Below are 18,277 nucleotides of genomic sequence, written 5' to 3'. Positions count from 1 at the left end.
AACCGGCCATGAAGCGTGCCTTCGTGGGAGTCATCCATGGAGGAAGTTATGAGGATGGATCGGAATCTCGCGGCGAGACCGTCGTTTGTTCCGATGACGAGTCATCGACCGGAGAAACCGAATCTCTTTATCAGCTACAAGATGGCCGGATTGGGGGCTGTTCCGATGGCGACAGTATTCCGGACCCCTCTAATCTACCCAACCGAGTTGGAATATTCATGGCCGGCACACAAGCAGCGCTTCATTCTTCGACCGCTGCGGCAACAACCTCCGGTTCAGCAGCGGCGACGGCTGCCGGGGCAGGAGGCCCTGTGCGCCCGTCGGCTCAAGTTCTATCAGAGCTATTTGATGCGTTGGCTGTGCTTATGGAGGAAGCTAATCCGGCGGATCAGGACGTCCACAATGCGGAGATTGCAAAGATAAAGGAACAGATCACCCAGGCCAAGGCGGATATGGCAGCTGAGGACAACAGGATGGCCACAGAGCGGGCCGCTCTAGACGCACAAGCCTACAGGCTCATGTTGGACCAGCGCGCGTCGCAGGAAGTCATGAGGAGGAAGTACCGATCCCGTTTGCCTCCGGTTTTCGAGGCCAGAGACCTTTTCAACACCCCGGGAGCAGGAACCAGTAATCCGCTGGAGGAAAACCGGGCGGAAGCTCCTGGGACCGGTGCGCCGGTTCAGCCTCGTCGGATGGACCCGCCTCGTCAAAACACCGTTATACCTCAGGCTGTTTTAACACCTCCGGGTCACTACTCCAACCCAATGCACAATCTCGTCACCGCTGCTGCACGGCTGGAGGCCATTCCAATTGAAGGTGACTCGCCGCAGGCAGTAGAGACGCGACGGGTCAAGGAGCTTCTGAGGACAGCTTTGGCCCAATAGGAAGCATACTCATACAACCGCGACCAGATCCACTCAACCCCCCGTCCAAGCCGGAGCTATATTAGACATATGGATGAACCGGCAGTGTCGAGTAATGAACAACGTGGAGCACCCCGTGGCAACAACCCGGCGGGTGGTGCTGATAACGCTCAGGAAGTGGTGGACCGGACCCGAGCGCGCAGGGAGGCCGAGTTAGCCGCACAGCATCAGGCTCGGCAGCTCACGCTGGTTCGTCCAACTATCTCGATCGAACCTGGTGTCACTTCTAGTTCTTTGGGGGTGCCTTGCCTTGTCCCCGCTTTACGCAATGTGTGCCTGTCGAAGGATTTCAAGGGCCCGCGCAAAGTACCAAATTACACGGCGGATCAACCTCCAGAGACATGGGTGGAGAGCTATGAGATGGCCATGGAGATGCTTGATGTGGATGATGCGGCGTGTGCGAAATACTTCACCATGATGCTTGAAGGAACGGCCCGTACTTCGTTAAAAAGCTTGCCGGCTAATTCTATCAGTTCATGGGCCCAATTACGAGCCTGGTTTATTAGCAATTTCAAGGATACATGTAAACAGCCTATGTCGATAGTGGACTTAGCTGCCTGCGTCCAGGAGGAAGGAGAATCGACGACTCATTAGGTGCACCGGGTTTCACAAGTGTTGCATTCATCAGACCGCATCAACGCTGACACCGCTGTATTAACCCTAGAAGGCAACTGCCGGTTTGGGCCCCTAAAGCTGATGTTGGGACGGATGAAGCATCATTGCACTGACATGGGGACCCTCATGGCTGCTTTGGTAAAGTATGCTGATTCTGATAGTACCAAGGATCCTGAATCTGATGATGACAAGGCAGGGAAGGGAAAGAGGAACAACAACTCCAAAGGTCAGCAGCATCACTGGGCAGGCAATGGTGGTGGAGGCAAGCGTAAAGCGGATGGTAACATGGACTTTGTGGCTAATACCAACACGCAGGACAAGGCCAGCGACGCAAGGGTAAACCGAAAAATCGCAATGGGGCACCCAACCCTAACCCGGACCGCCTAAACTATCTACTGAGCCAGCCCTGTCCAAGACATGGGACGAAGGAGGCGCCAGCAAACCACCTTTGGAAGGATTGCCTCATTATGCAGGAGTTCAAGAATTCTAATGCTTTCCGGTATGATCACGGCTCCGGCGGTGGCTCAGGGTCCGGGCCGGGTTACGGTGGAGGAAATTCTGGTTCAGGATTTAACGGTAATCCGGGTGGACATAATAATCAAAATAGTCAGAACAACCAGGGTGGTTACAACCAACAGCAGCAACAGTCAGGTTACCAGAGCAACCCAAAGCAGTTTAGTAGTGGGCAGTACCATGTCTTCACCACTAGCTTGGACAAGCGAGACCGGAAGGTTCAGAGGCGGGCGGTCAACTCTGTTGAACCGGTCGTGCCCCGTTATGTATGCTGGTCTGAACAGCCAATCATATGGAGCAGATAGGATCACCCTCCCCAGGTTGATAATTCGGGTCAGTTGGCTCTGGTGGTGGCGCCTCAGGTGGGAGGTTACAAGTTCACCAAAGTGCTCATGGATGGGGGGAGCAGCATTAATATCTTGTACTATGAGACCTTCCGTCGTATGGGACTAACAGATAAAAATCTCAAACCGTCTAATACGGTGTTCCACGGTGTAGTACCCGGCAAATCAGCATATCCTGTTGGTAAGATAGCTCTGGAAGTGGCCTTTGGGGATGATCATGATTCCAGGTCGGAGACATTGACGTTTGAAGTGGTGAAAATCCAAAGTCCATATCACGCCCTGTTTGGGCGACCGGCCTACGCCAAGTTTATGGCACGGCCCTGTTATGTGTATTTGCAGCTCAAGATGCCGGGTCACAAGGGGATAATAACGGTTCACGGAAGCCGCAAAATTGCTTTGGAGTGCGAGGAAGGAGATGCGGCCTATGCAGAGTCGGTTTGTGCCACCGAGGAGCTGAAGTATTATAAGCACAATGTTGATCTGGCGGACATGACTCCATTAAAGAAGCCAACTACGGAGCATAATCCGGCCCTCAAGTTCAAATCGGCAGCAGAAACTAAGCTTGTTGACTTTGTACCTGGTGATTCGTCCAAGCAGTTCAGCATCAGTGCCAACTTGGATCCGAAATAGGAAAGCGCGCTCATCGAGTTCATCCGTGAGAATCAGGACATTTTTGCATGGAAGCCCTCTGACATGCCAGGTGTACCGAGGCAACTCGCTGAGCACACCCTTAATGTGGATCCTAAATACAAACCGGTGAAATAGTTCCTCCGCCGGTTTAACGAAGAAAGACGCAAGGCGATTGGAGAAGAGGTAGCCAGGCTCTTAGCAGCTGGCTTTATTGTTGAAGTTTTTCACCCTGAGTGGCTTGCCAATCCGGTACTGGTCCTTAAGAAAAACGGCACCTGGCGCATGTGTGTGGATTACACAGATCTTAATAAGGCTTGCCCAGTAGATCCTTTTGCCCTCCCCCGTATTGATCAAATTATTGATGCTACGGCGGGTTGTGAGCATTTAAGTTTTTTGGATGCATATTCTGGCTATCATCAGATCAAAATGGCAGTTAAGGACCAGGAGAAGACGGCATTCATAACTCCCTTTGGAGCCTTCTGCTATGTGTCTATGCCCTTTGGGCTCAAGAGTGCCCAGGCAACTTATCAACGGTGTGTGCAAAATTGTCTTCACAAGCAGATTGGCCGTAATGTACATGCTTACGTGGATGATATCGTGGTCAAATCCAGGGAGAAGGAGACTCTGATTGATGATTTGAAGGAAACCTTTGATAACCTGAGGACATACAAGATGATGCTTAATGTGGACAAGTGTGTCTTTGGTGTACCGGCGGGCAAGTTATTGGGTTTTCTGGTGTCCAACAGGGGAATTGAGGCTAATCCGGAGAAGATCACAGCCATCACCTCCCTGGCTAAACCGAAGTGTATCAATGATGTTCAATGCCTGGCAGGCCGGAATGCTGCGTTAAGCCGGTTTATCAGTCGTCTTGGTGAGAAGGCAATCCCTTTGTATCAGATGTTGAAGAAGACGGATCAGTTTGTCTGGAGTTCCGTTGCTGATGAAGCATTTGAGTACTTAAAGCGGCAATTGGCCAATCCGCCTGTGCTCGCCGCTCCCATTGACAAGGAGCCGTTACTGCTATATGTTGCTGCTAATGCTCGGGCGGTCAGCGTGGCTATTGTGGTGGAGCGAAAGAAGGCAGGTAAGGAGCATCCGGTTCAACGTCTAGTCTATTATATCAGCGAGGTACTCATTGAGTCCAAGCAAAGGTATCCACATTGGCAGAAGCTGGTGTATGGAGTTTTTATGGCAAGCCGGAAGCTTAAACAATACTTCCAAGGGCACCCAATTACGGTGGTCAGTTCTGCTCCTTTGGGGGATATCATCCAGAACCGGGAAGCAACTGGCCGGATTGCCAAGTGGGCTATAGAGCTTGGGCCACACGGTTTGAAGTATGTGCCTCGGACGGCGGTTAAGTCTCAAGCACTTGTTGATTTCATCAATGATTGGACGGAAATGCAAGCACCTGAAGAAAAGCCGGATCACACATACTGGACCATCCATTTTGACGGATCCAGGCAATTGGAAGGCTCGGGGGCTCGAGTCGTATTAACTTCCCCATGAGGTGATAAGTTTTGTTACGTTCTCCGCTTAATGTTCCCTTGTACTAACAATGCAACTGAGTATGAAGCCTTGCTCCATGGTCTCCGGATGGCTAAGGAGATGAATCTAAGTCGAGTTAAGTGTTTCAGTGACTCGGACCTCGTGGCTCAGCAAGTGTCTGGCACTTGGGACTCCAAGGACCCACTCATGGCAGCATATCGTTGTGAGGTGGATATTGTTGCAGGTCATTTTAAAGGCTATCAGGTGGACCACGTGGACCGGCGGAAAAATGAAGCGGCGGACGCTTTAAGCCGGCTGGGCTCTCAGCGTAAACCGGTCCCGCCCAATGTTTTTCTGGATGTGCTGCACAACCTGTCAGTCAAGATCCCTGGTGAAGCGGATTTGGCTATTCCTGATCCGGAGGCTCAATTGGTGGCAGCTCTTCATGTTATTCCGGATTGGACGCTTCCTTACCTAGCGTACAAGAACCGGGGCGAGTTACCAGAGGATGAGACTCTGGCCCGACAGATAATCTGGCGATCCAAGTCCATGACTATTATCAACGGCGAGTTGCATCATTGCAGTGTGTCAGGAGCATTTCAACGCTGTGTGTCTCCTGAAGAAGGCCGTGAAATTTTGCGTGAGATCCACGAAGGAGATTGTGGTCACCACGCCAGTTCAAAATCTCTAGTGGCTAAAGTGTTTCACCATGGCTTCTATTGGTTAACTGCTCATGCTAATGCGGAGGATCTGGTCAGACGATGTGATGGTTTCCAAAAGTTTTCAAGACGTGCTCATGTACCGGCTCAAGAATTGAGAATGATTCCAATTACTTGGCCGTCTGCGACTTGGGGGCTGGATATGGTTGGGCCTTTCAAAAGGTCCAAAGATAAGAAGACCCACCTCCTGGTGGCGGTTGACAAGTTTACAAAGTGGGTGGAGGCAGAACCTGTTAGCAAGTGTGATGCGGCCACGACGGTTCAGTTCATCAAAAAAGTGATTTTCCGGTTTGGCTTTCCACACAGTATCATCACAGATAATGGTACCAATTTGTCCAAAGGTGCCATGAAGGAGTTCTGCGAACGGGAGCACATCTGGCTCGATGTTTCATCGGTGGCACATCCACAGTCCAATGGTCAAGCAGAAAGGGCTAATCAAGAGATCTTGAGAGGCATCAAGCCCCAGCTTATGGTTCCTTTGCAGAGAACACCTGGTTGTTGGGTAGAAGAGTTACCATCTGTGTTATGGAGCATCAATACTACACCCAACAGATCAACAGGATACACACCGTTCTTCATGGTTTACGGAGCGGAGCTCTACATCGACGACGCAGGCTGGGGCCCCGAGGCCGGCTCAGTTGAGTACGGGTACCGGGTCCCCTTTGGTGGCATTCACGTTTTCATTGGCAAGATCAGTGAACCGGACCCTGAGCCAGACATCTGCACCGACCTCATCGAGACGGCTCAGCGTGCGCGATCCGCCCGGGTTAAACCGGCCATGAAGCGTGCCTTCGTGGGAGTCATCCATGGAGGAAGTTATGAGGATGGATCGGAATCTCGCGGCGGGACCGTCGTTTGTTCCGATGACGAGTCATCGACCGGAGAAACCGAATCTCTTTATCAGCTACAAGATGGCCGGATTGGGGGCTGTTCCGATGGCGATAGTATTCCGGACCCATCTGATCTACCCAACCGAGTTGGAATATTCATGGCCGGCACACAAGCAGCGCTTCATTCTTCGACCACTACGGCAACAACCTCCGGTTCAGCAGTGGTGATGGCTGCCGGGGCAGGAGGCCCTGTGCGCCCGCCGGCTCAAGTTCTATCAAAGCTATTTGATGCGTTGGCTGTGCTTATGGAGGAAGCTAATCCGGCGGATCAGGACATCCACAACACGGAGATTGCAAAGATAAAGGAACAGATCACCCAGGCCAAGGCGGATCTGGCAGTTGAGGACAACAGGATGGCCACAGAGAGGGCCGCTCTAGACGCACAAGCCTATAGGCTCATGTTGGACCAGAGCGCGTCGCAGGAAGTCATGAGGAGGAAGTATCGATCCCGTTTGCCTCCGGTTTTCGAGGCCAGAGACCTTTTCAACACCCCGGGAGCAGGAACCAGTAATCCGCTGGAGGAAAACCGGGCGGAAGCTCCTGGGACTGGTGCGCCGGTTCAGCCTCGTTGGATGGACCCGCCTCGTCAAAACACCATTATACCTCAGGCTGTTTTAACACCTCCGGGTCACTACTCCAACCCAATGGACAATCTCGTCGTCGCCGCTGCTGCACGGCTGGAGGCCATTCCAATTGAAGGTGACTCGCCGCAGGCAGTAGAGACGCGACGGGTCAAGGAGCTTCTGAGGACAGCTTTGGCCCAACAGGAAGCATACTCGTACAGCCGCGACCGGATCCACTCAACCCCCCGTCCAAGCCGGAGCTATAGCAGACATATGGATGAACCGACAGTGTCGAGTAATGAACGACGTGGAGCACCCCGTGGCAACAACCCGGCGGGTGGTGCTGATAACGCTCAGGAAGTGGTGGACCGGAAATGTTTAACCCCCACACACGAAAAGAGGTAGAAAGGACCACCGGAGGAGATAGGAGCGCCGGAATGCAAAACGGACAACGGGGAAAATGCTCAGATGCATGAGAGGAACACGTATGCAAATGCAATGCACATGATGACATGATATGAGATGCATGACAAAGGCAACAACACACAGAGACAAAAACCCGAACCCGAGGAAAATAAAATAACTTGGCACCGGAAACGGCAAGAGTTGGGATACATATAAGGTAAATTACATCCGGGGTGTTACACCGTAGCATGGACGCAGGTCGGGCTTGAACTTGCCTGGCCAGACAACGCTGTGTAGCACAGGGGTGAAGACGCAGCAGCCTGTTGTGGTCACCGGAGCCCGTCGTGGAGGTGGAGCCTGATCTTGGTGCTCATGTGCCACCACTGCAGGCGGCGCCCGGTCTTGACGCGGTGGTGGAGGGAGCACTGGAGCACCTTCTTGCGGCTGTTGGACCTCCCGGCAGCTTTCTTCTTCACGTAGAGGCACCCTACATGGTGGGTCACGCCATGGGGCCGCGCGTCTTGGACCGAGGGCTATGTCCTGACGGGGGGTGGCGGAGGCACTCCATGGGCTATGTCGACCGCAGCAGGCAGCGGTCGAGGAAGTGAGAGGGACGGTGCAGGAGAGCCCCCAGCCGCGCTAACAAGCTCGGCGATGCGGTCCAACCAGTCTTCGTATAAGTCGTCGACCGGGCGATAGTGCGGGAGCTCACGCGCCATGAGCAACGTAGCCTTTGTGTTCGCCGGGCCATGACAAGCATGGGACGACGAGCCGGCCGGAGTCAGCGACGGGGTGGCGGTGCGTCTGTACCGTCGCACGAAGGGGTGCAGCGTTGAACCTTGCTGCTCGTGCCCCGCTGGGCCGGTGGTGGCGTTGGTGGCGGGTGATGGAGAATGATGGAGAGGCTCTTCGATAGGCGCCGTCTAGGCGACGCGAGCAGCGAGAGCGGCTAGATGGTTAGCATGGGCTCAACGAGTATCAGCCATGGAGACGGTGGAGCAGTGGCGAGCCGATCGACGGAAGAAAAGCTTCGACGCACCCCTACTTGGCACGCCAAATGTTGGATTCGGGGTTCCACAGACCCTTGAGAGGTTCGAACATTGGGGTGCGTGCGAAGAACTCCCTATTCCCAGTCTGCAAGCTCAATGTTCCCACAGCCTAGCTCGACGAACCCGAGGGACAAGGAACACAGTAGTTTATCCTGGTTCGGGCCACCTTGATGTGTAATACCCTACTCCAACTTTGTGGTGGATTGCCTCGAGGGTCTGAGGATGAACTAGTACAGTCGACGAACAGCCTCAGGAGGTGAGATGTTCTTGAGCTCGATGAGCTAGAGAAGTGGTCAGGGTGGAATGGATTCGATGCCCCTCTTTGGTGGTGGCTAGGTCCTATATATGGTGGCATTGGTCCTCTTCCCAAATGTAGGCTGGAAGGGGTCCCACAATGGCCAAATTTGAAGGGAGACAACTAGTACAAGCTATCCCGACAAAAGTAGTCTTCGCCTGCAAAAGGCTCTGGTGGTGACGCTGCGGTGGGCTCCACGATGACCTCCGTCCTGTCGTCCTGGCGGTCTTGGTCTTGTTGCACCGATATGAAACCTTTGCTTGATTCCTCGCGACTCCACGCGTGTGCTTGCCTCCTTGGCACCAAAGGGGAAACTGGTACACTACACCCGCTGGCGCCCGCCTGGCCTTGGTCGTCATGGCTCACGTCATGTGAACCTCGCGAGGTGCATCTTGCCTTGATATCACCGCCCCCCGAGGGCCAGCCTGGTGAGGCCACCCCAAGGAGGTCTTGGTGTCGCCCACCTCGCAAGGCCTGGCCCTTCGTGAGGGTCTTGGGTTGTTGTTTCAGAAGCAGGGTCGTACCAGGCCATTGACGGAGCCAAGTCGTGGGCCACGGGCAGGCACGTCTAGGCACCCCTGTTCCCAGGACGCCGACATTCACCTCCGCGATCAGATCGTATAAACTTTATTTTCTTGTTATGATGATTCTCCACTTCACTCTGAAATTCTTTGAACTTTTCAAATGTTTCGGACTTGTGTTTCATGAAGTAGATACACCCATATCTGCTTAAATCATCTGTGAAGGTCAGAAAATAATGATACCCGCCGCGAGCTTCAACACTCATCGGACCGCATACATCAGTATGTATTATTTTCAGTAAGTCATTAGCTCGCTCCGTTGTTCCGGAGAATGGAGTTTTAGTCATCTTGCCCGTGAGGCATGGTTCGCAAGTATCAAATGATTCATAATCAAGTGATTCCAAAAGCCCATCTGCATGGAGTTTCTTCATGCGCTTTACACCAATATGACCTAAACGACAGTACCACAAATATGTTGCACTATCATTATCAACTTGATGCACCTTCTTGATTTCTACCTTCGCAGCTTTGAGCATAGTGAAGAGCTTGGTAATTGTCTTATACATCCCTTGCATATTATAGTTCATCATGAAGCCTTTGTAGCTTGGTGCCAGTGATTGAAGAACTCTATCAGTAACATTATCATCTAGAAGATTAACTCCCAGCTGAGTCAAGTGGTTATGATACCCAAACATTTTGAGTATGTGTTCACTGACATAACTGTTCTCCTCCATCTTGCAGCTATAAAACTTGTTGGAGACTTCATATCTCTCAACTCGGGAATTTTCTTGAAATATTAACTTCAATTCCTGGAACATCTCATATGGTCCATGACATTCAAAACATCTTTGAAGTCCCCATTCTAAGCCGTAAAGCATGGCACACTGAACTATCGAGTATTCATCAACACACGACTGCCAGGCATTCACAACGTCCGTAGTTGCTGGAGGGAGTGGCACACCTAGCGGTGCATCAAGGACATAATTTTTCTTTGCAGCAATGAGGATAATCCTCAAGTTACGGACCCAGTCCGTGTAGTTGCTACCATCATCATTCAACTTAGCTTTCTCTAGGAATGCATTAAAATTTAAAGGAACGGTAACGTGGGCCATTGATCTACAACATAGATATGCAAAAACTATCAGGACTAAGTTCATGATAAATTAAGTTCAATTAATCATATTACTTAAGAACTCCCACTTAGATTGACATCCCTCTTGTCATCTAAATGATACGTGATCCAAATCAACCAAACCATGTCTGATCATTACATGAGATGGAGTAGTCATCACAGATGAACATCTCTATGTTGATCAGATCTACTATATGATTCACGTTTGACCTTTAGGTCTCCGGTGTTCCGAGGCCATGTCTGTAGATGCTAGGCTCATCAAGTTTAACCCGAGTATTCTGCATGTGCAAAACTTTCTTGCACCCGTTGTATGTGAACGTAGAGTCTATCACACCCAATCATCACGTGGTGTCTCAACACGACGAACTGTCGCAATGGTGCATACTCGGGGAGAACACTGATACCTTGAAATTTTTATTAAGGGACCATCTTATTGAAGTAAATATACCCTAGAGGCAATAATAAAGTTATTAATATTTCCTTATATCATGATAAATGTTTATTATTCATGTTGGAATTGTATTAACCGGAAACTTAGTAATGTGTGAATACATAGACAAACAAAGTGTCACTAGTATGCCTCTACTTGACTAGCTCTTTGAATCAATGATGGTTAAGTTTCCTAACCATAGACATGAGTTGTCATTTGATTAACGGAATCACATCATTAGAGAATGATGTGATTGACTTGACCCATTCTGTTAGCTTAGCACGATGATCGTTTAGTTTGTTGTTATTGCTTTCTCCATACCTATACATGTTCCTATGACTATGAGATCATGCAACTCCCGTATACCGAAAGAACACTTTGTGTGCTACCAAACGTCACAATGTAACTGGGTGATTATAAAGGTGCTCTACAGGTGTCTCCGATGGTGTTTGTTGAGTTGGCATAGATCGAGATTAGGATTTGTCACTCCGATTGTCGGAGAGGTATCTCTGGGTCCGCTCGGTAATGCACGTCACTATAAGCCTTGAAAGCAATGTAGCTAATGAGTTAGTTACGGGATGTAGCATTACGGAACGAGTAAAGAGACTTGCCGGTAACGAGATTGAACTAGGTATTGAGATACCGACGATCGAGTCTCGGGCAAGTAAACTACCGATGACAAAGGGAACAACGTATGTTGTTATGCGGTTTTGACCGATAAAGATCTTCGTAGAATATGTAGGAACCAATATGAGCATCCAGGTTCCACTATTGGTTATTGATCGAAAGTGAGTCTCGGTCATGTCTACATAGTTCTCGAACCCGTAGGGTCCGCACGCTTAACGTTCAGTGACGATCGGTATTATGAGTTTATGTGTTTTGATGTATCGAAGGTTGTTCGGAGTCCCGGATGAGATCATGGACATGACGAGGAGTCTCGAAATGTTCGAGACGTAAAGATCGATATATTGGAAGGCTATACTCGGACATCAGAAAGGTTCTGAGTGGTTCGGGTATTTATCAAAGTACTGGAGAATTACGGGAATTCACCGGGGAGTATATGTGCCTTATTGGGCTTTAGGGGAAAGAGAGAGGGGAGGCTGCATGCCCCCCCAAGGACTAGTCCGAATTGGACTAGGGGGAGGGGCGGCGCCCCCTCCTTCTCTTCTCTTTTCCCTTTCTTCTCTCCTACTCCTACTACATGGAAGGTGGGGAATCCTACTCCCGGTGGGAGTAGGACTCCCCAGGGCGCGCCATAGTAGAGGGCCGGCCCTCCCCCTTCTCCACTCCTTTATATACGGGGGCGGGGGCACCCCATGGACACACAAGTTGATCATTGATCTTTTAGCCGTGTGCGGTTCCCCCTCCACCATAATCCACCTTGGTCGTATTGTAGCGGTGATTAGGCGAAGCCCTGTTCCGGTAGCATCATCATCACCGCCATCATGCCGTCGTGCTGACGAAGCTCTCCCTCGAAGCTCTACTAGATCGTGAGTTCGCGGGACGTCACCGAGCCGAACGTGTGCAGATCGCGGAGGTGTCGTACCTTCGGTGCTAGTTCGGTCGATCGTGAAGATGTACGACTACATCAACCACATTGTCATAATGCTTCCGCTTATGGTCTACAAGGGTACATAGACAATACTCTTGCCTCGTTGCTATGCATCACCATGATCTTGCATGCGCGTATGAATTTTTTTGAAATTACTGCGTTCCCCAACAGTGTTATCCGTGCCAGGTTTATGCCTAGATGTTATATGCACGAGTAGAACACAAAGGAGTTGTGGGCGTGGGTATATACATATTGCTTGCCGTCACTAGTTGATTCTTGATTCAGTAGCATTGTTGGATGAAGCGGCCCAGACCGACATTATGCATACGCTTACGCGAGACTGGTTCTACCGACGTGCTTCACACACAGGTGGCTAGTGGGTCTCTGTTTCTCTAGCTTTAGTTGAATCAGATTCAATGAATAGGGTTCTTTCTAAAGATCAAAAAGCAATCACTATACCACGTTGTGGTTTTGATGCGTAGGTGACGGTTCTTGCTAGAAGCTCGTAGCAGCCACGTAAAACTTGCAACAACAAAGTAGAGGATGTCTAACTTGTTTTTGCAGGGCATGTTGTGATGTGATATGGTCAAGACATGATGCTAAATTTTATTGTATGAGATGATCATGTTTTGTAACACAGTTATCGGCAACTGGAAGAAGCCTTATGGTTGTCTCTTTATTGCATAAGATGCAAGCGCCATACAATTGCTTTACTTTATCGCTATGCGATAGCAATAGTTGCAAGAGCAATAGTTGGCGAGACGACCATGTGACGACACGTTGATAGAGATCAAGATGATGGAGATCATGGTGTCATGCTGGTGACGATAGAGATCATGACGGTACTTTGGAGATAGAGATCAAAGGCGCAAGATGATCATGGCCATATCATGTCACATATTTTGATTGCATATGATGTTTATCCTTTATGCATCTTATTTTCCTTAGTTCGGCGGTAGCATTATAAGATTATCTCTCACTAAATTTCAAGGTATAAGTGTTCTCCCTGAGTATGCACCGTTGCGATAGTTCGTCGTGTCGAGACACCACGTGATGATCGGGTGTGATAAGCTCTACGTACACATACAACGGGTGCAAGCCAGTTTTGCACACGCGGAATACTCGGGTTAAACTTGACGAGCCTAGCATATGCAGATATGGCCTCGAAACACTTGAGACCGAAAGGTCGAGCGTGAATCATATAGTAGATATGATCAACATAGTGATGTTCACCATTGAAAACTACTCCATCTCACGTGATGATCGGACATGGTTTGATTGATTTGGATCACGTGGTCATTTAGATGACTAGAGGGATGTCTATCTAAGTGGGAGTTCTTAAGTAATATGATTAATTGAACTTTAATTTATCATGAACTTAGTCCTGATAGTATTTTCATAACTATGTTGTAGATCAATAGCTCGCGATGTAACTCCTCGTTTATTTTGATATGTTCCTAGAGAAAACTAAGTTGAAATATGTTAGTAGCAATGATGCGGATTGGATCCGTGATCTGAGTATTATCCTCATTGCTGCACAGAAGAATTATGTCCTTGATGCACCGCTAGGTGACAGACCGATTGCAGGAGCAGATGTAGATGTTATGAACATTTGGCGAGATCAATATGATGACTACTTGATAGTTTAGTGCACTATGCTTTACGGCTTAGAATCGGGGCTTCAAAGACGTTTTGAATGCCACGGAGCGTATGAGATGTTCCAAGAGTTGAAATTAGTATTTCACACTCATGCCCATGTCGAAAGGTATGAGACCTTTGACAAGCACTTTGCCTACAAGATGGAGGAGAATAGCTTAGCTAGTGAGCATGTGCTCAGAATGTCTGAGTAATACAATCACTTGAATCAAGTGGGAGTTAATCTTCCAGATAAGATAGTGTCGGATCTCGGGTTCCGTAAAAACCCTAGAGGTTCAAACACTGGGTGCGCGCGAAGATCTCCCCCTACCGATCCACGTCCTAGCTTCACTAAGATCTCACGGGCTAAATCGATGAACTCTCAACACAAAGGACACAAGATTTATACTAGTTCGGGCCACTGTTGTGCTGTAATACCCTACTCCAGTGTGGCGGTGGTGGATTGCCTCTTGGGCTAAGGATGAACAGTACAAGGGGTAGAACAGCCTTCTAAGGTGAGGTGTTCTTGTGCTTGGTGGGTGTGAGGATGGGCAGGCCCAATCCAGGATGAGGTCGAGCCCCCTGCTATGGTGGTGGCTAGTCCTATTTATCGAGGCCCTAGTCCTCTCCCCAAATATTGAGCGGGAAGAGAGCCAACAACGGCCAATTTGAAAGGGGGCAACTAGTACAGCTTATCCTGACAAAAGCAGTCTTCGCCTGCAAAAGGCTCCGGTGGTGACGCCGCCTTGGGCTCCATGGCGACCTCCATCTTGCCGTCCTGCTAGTCTTGGTATCGTTGCACTGATATGGAAACCTTTGCTTGACGCCTCAGTACTCCGTGTCTGCGCTTGCTTCCTTAGCACCAAAGAGGAAACAAGGACACTATGCGCGCTGGCGCCCGCCTAGCGCCCGCCTGATCTTGATCTTCATGGCTCACGTCATTGGAACCTCGCGAGGTTTGTCTTTCCTTGATCTCTCCACCCCTCGCGAGCCATCCTGGTGAGGGCACTCCCGAGGAGGTCTTGTGCCTTCCGTCTCGCGAGGCTTGGCCCCTCGTGAGGGTCTTGAGTGCTTGTTGGAGAAGATGGGCCATATGGGCCCGCTCGCAGAGCCACGCCATGGGCCGCAGGCAGGCAAGTCTGGGGACCCCTGTTCCCAGAACGCCGACAATAGCCCCCGGGCCCAAGGCGTGCTCGGGCTTGGCTTCATGGCGAAGCCAAAAGGCAAGTGCGGAGCGCTGCGGGCCCCAATAGCCTGCGGCCTTGGTCAACGCGTGGCGGTTGATTGGACATGGGCGTTTCTGCTTCCCTACGCTGCCTCGGCAACTGCCTGACTTGACAAGTCCCTGTGACATGCAAGGAAAAACCATCATTACGTGTGATCGTGGGGGCGCTGGTTGGCCTTCTCCTGCTATAAATGGGAGGGGGCGGAGCTCCCGTCGCCCATCTCTTCCCATTCCACTTGCTTCTCACTCTTTGCTCTATCGCCAGTTGCAACACCAATGGCGTCGTCGAAGAGGTTCTCCGCCGCGGAGAAGGGGAAGGCCCCTCGCGAGGGGTCCGACTCTCCGGTGCCCAAGCGTGGACGTGGTCGTCCCCGCAAGCACACCGCGACCCTGCCCGTGGCCCCGCGCAGCCGTGGCGGTGACGCTTCACGTGGCAGGGGTTGCTCCGGTCGGGGCGGTCCTGTTGATGAAGGGAGACGTGTCGTGGTCGCGCGGCCTCCCTGGCTGCGCTTCCACTCAGCGGAGGTATTGCCGGAGTTCGTCGTCTGGTCGGAGAACCCGGCCGGCAACTGGCTTCAACTCCCGCGCTTCTTCGCCGACGAGCTGTCGGACTCAAGTCCAGTCGGGCTCTGGCTACAGGCGGACGGCTGCTGCAGCAGGGCTTCCTAGGTCGCGGTTGAGGTCTCCGTTGCGGGCAACATAGCCCTGGTCCGCGGTTGGCAGATGTTTGCCCGCGCGCGCGGCCTGGGCAGGTGGTGCACCCTCCATTTCAGGTATGACGGTGATGCGACCCTCTATGTGAGGGTGTTCGGGGAGGATGGCCACCGCGTCGGGTGCTTCCTCGAGGTGAACGACGGCGAGGAGGTGCTCGGCCTTGGCGACGACCGTGACGAGGATGAGGGCGAACCCGCCCTTGGTGCCGACCGCGTCTTGTCCAGCTATGGCGGCTCTTCCCCCGGCGACAACTCCAGCAGTGGTGGCTACGACCAGCCACCACACCGCCGCGCCCGCTTTGAAGGCGGCAGTGGGTCATCTCGTCGCCACGCCTTCGTGAAGCGTGAGGAGGGGTCTGGCTGAGCTCAGGATGGCGCCTAGAGCCCGCCCTCGCAGATCGCTGCAGGGGCGCGTGCCGCTTTTGTTTTGTTCTTCCTTTCCTTCATGTTTTAAGAAAGAAACCAGTATGGGCCCCGAGGGGCATGCAACGAACTATGATTTCTCAAGCATTATGTTATGTTTACCGTTCTTGTGATGTGTCGCAACATCATCGTTTTAAGTAGGTATAACTTGGCTCGACTTGCTCGGAGTAGCCTCCTCCTCACGAGGCGCTTGCTTGCTTCCTGGTGCTTGTCGAGGCCTCCTTGACCTGATAGGCACTTAGGAAATGCAAAAAATTCGTCAAGAGGTTTATCATTCACCCGAGGCTTGGTCACGGGCGCCGCTTGCCTTGACCCGGCGCTTCGTATCATGGTACCCAAGGGGCACGGATTGAGAGAGAGAGGTGCGCCAGCTTGCGGGCTCGAACGATGGTACCTCGCGAAAAACAGAAGAAGGAATCTCATGAAGGTGAAGCTCACGAAGGTACCTGTTCAGCCCCCTCGCGAGGAACACGCAAGAGAGTACAAGCCAACCAAAGAAACAGAGGCAGAAAGCGATAGGACGAGACCAGCAAGAGACACCAGAAAGCAAATTTCAATTAAAGAGGGGCGAGCCAACTTCCGAAAGCAAATGAAAAGCCGCGTCCGGCACCTAGTCTAGTCTTCGAGGTCTTCTCACCAGCGCGGAGCCAAGTGCTGCCACTAAGACGTGGGAGGGAGCCCCCGAGGCCCAAGGGAGGCACTCCTGAGACTCCGGGGCGTGTACAGCCCCAATCGTTATTATGTGAGAGTGTCACGGGCGGCGATCTTCATGGGTGTTGGGCCTTCTTCACAGGCGTTGGGCCTTTCTTCACAGGCAATGGGCCTTTCTTCAGGGGTAGAACTTCCGGAGGTGTTGAATGTTCCAGGTGTTCTGGGTGGGCATCCCGCCCTGTGTCTCCAGGCACACGGCGCCAGGCCTGGAGACATGGACGACCTTGAACGGGCCCTCCCACATGGGTGAGAGTTTATGCAGCCCTTCCATGGAGAGGACCCGCCTCAGGATGAGGTCACCCACCTCGAGCGTCCTGGAGCGGACGTTGCGACAGTGGTACCGCCGCAGCGCCTGCTGGTATCTTGCTGCCCGTAGTGCAACTTCATGGCGACGTTCCTCCCCCAGCACGAGGTCCATCACCCGCCTGGCGTCCTGCTGCGTTTCATCAAACACCAGGACCCGTGCGGAGCGATGTCTAACCTCGTGAGGGAGGACTGCTTCTGCTCCTTAGACGAGGAAGATCGGGGTCTTGCCCGTCGTCTTGGTGGCGGTGGTGCGGATGGACCACAGTATGGGCTGGAGCTCATCGTGCGAGCCCCTGCCGCAGGCCACGAGCTTCTTCTTGAAGGTTTTGGTCTTGAGGCCTCTCAGGACCTCCGCGTTGGCACATTCGGCCTGGCCATTGCTCCTGGGGTGCGCTACTGAAGCGTAGCAAATCTGCATTCCAAGGTTAGCACAATATGACTTGAACAGGTTAGTAGTGAACTGCGAGCCATTATCGGTGATGATGCAGTTGGGGATCCCAAAACGGCTCACGAGGCCCTTGCTGAACTTGACCGCAGAGCCAGCTGGGATGGTGCGGACGGCTTCAACCTCCGCCCACTTAGTGAACTTGTCGATGGCAACGTATAGGTATCGATAGCCCCCAGGCGCCCGATGGAACGGGCCCAGGATATCTAGCCCCCACACTGCAACGGCCACGAGAGTGGAATGGTCTGGAGGCCCTGAGCCGGCTGATGGATCTGCTTGGCGTAGAATTGGTAGGCCTCGCAGGACTTCACCAGCTCAGCTGCGTCATTGAGCGCCGTAGGCCAGTAGAATCCGCTACAGAATGCCTTGCCGACGAGGGTTCCCGACGACGAATGGTGCCCGCAGTCCCCGCTGTGTATGTCGGCTATCAGCTGAAAGTGCAACTATCCCTGGGTGGTTTTGGTAATTTCTAACAACATATAGCTCATTGAGCTAACATTATTCCAAGATTAATATTTCAGGAAAAGCTCAATGAATGGCATGGCATGGATGAGGAAAGTGGATCCCTCAAAATTCTAAGGACAAAAGGTTTGGCTCAAGCTTCAAGATCAAGACTGTACATTTTATATTTTAGTAATCCAAGATCACATTAAGTCTATAGGAAAATCCAATACTATCAAGGAGGGATGAGGTGTTGCCTAATGGCTTGCTTGCTCAAAGTACTTAGTGATATGCTCCAAAACCCTCAACTAC

This window comes from Triticum aestivum, chromosome 6A (genome assembly GCF_018294505.1).
Source record: "Triticum aestivum cultivar Chinese Spring chromosome 6A, IWGSC CS RefSeq v2.1, whole genome shotgun sequence".
Lineage (NCBI taxonomy): Eukaryota > Viridiplantae > Streptophyta > Magnoliopsida > Poales > Poaceae > Triticum > Triticum aestivum.
The sequence above is the reverse complement of the archived record's forward strand: the minus strand, read 5'-3'. Positions refer to the sequence as shown.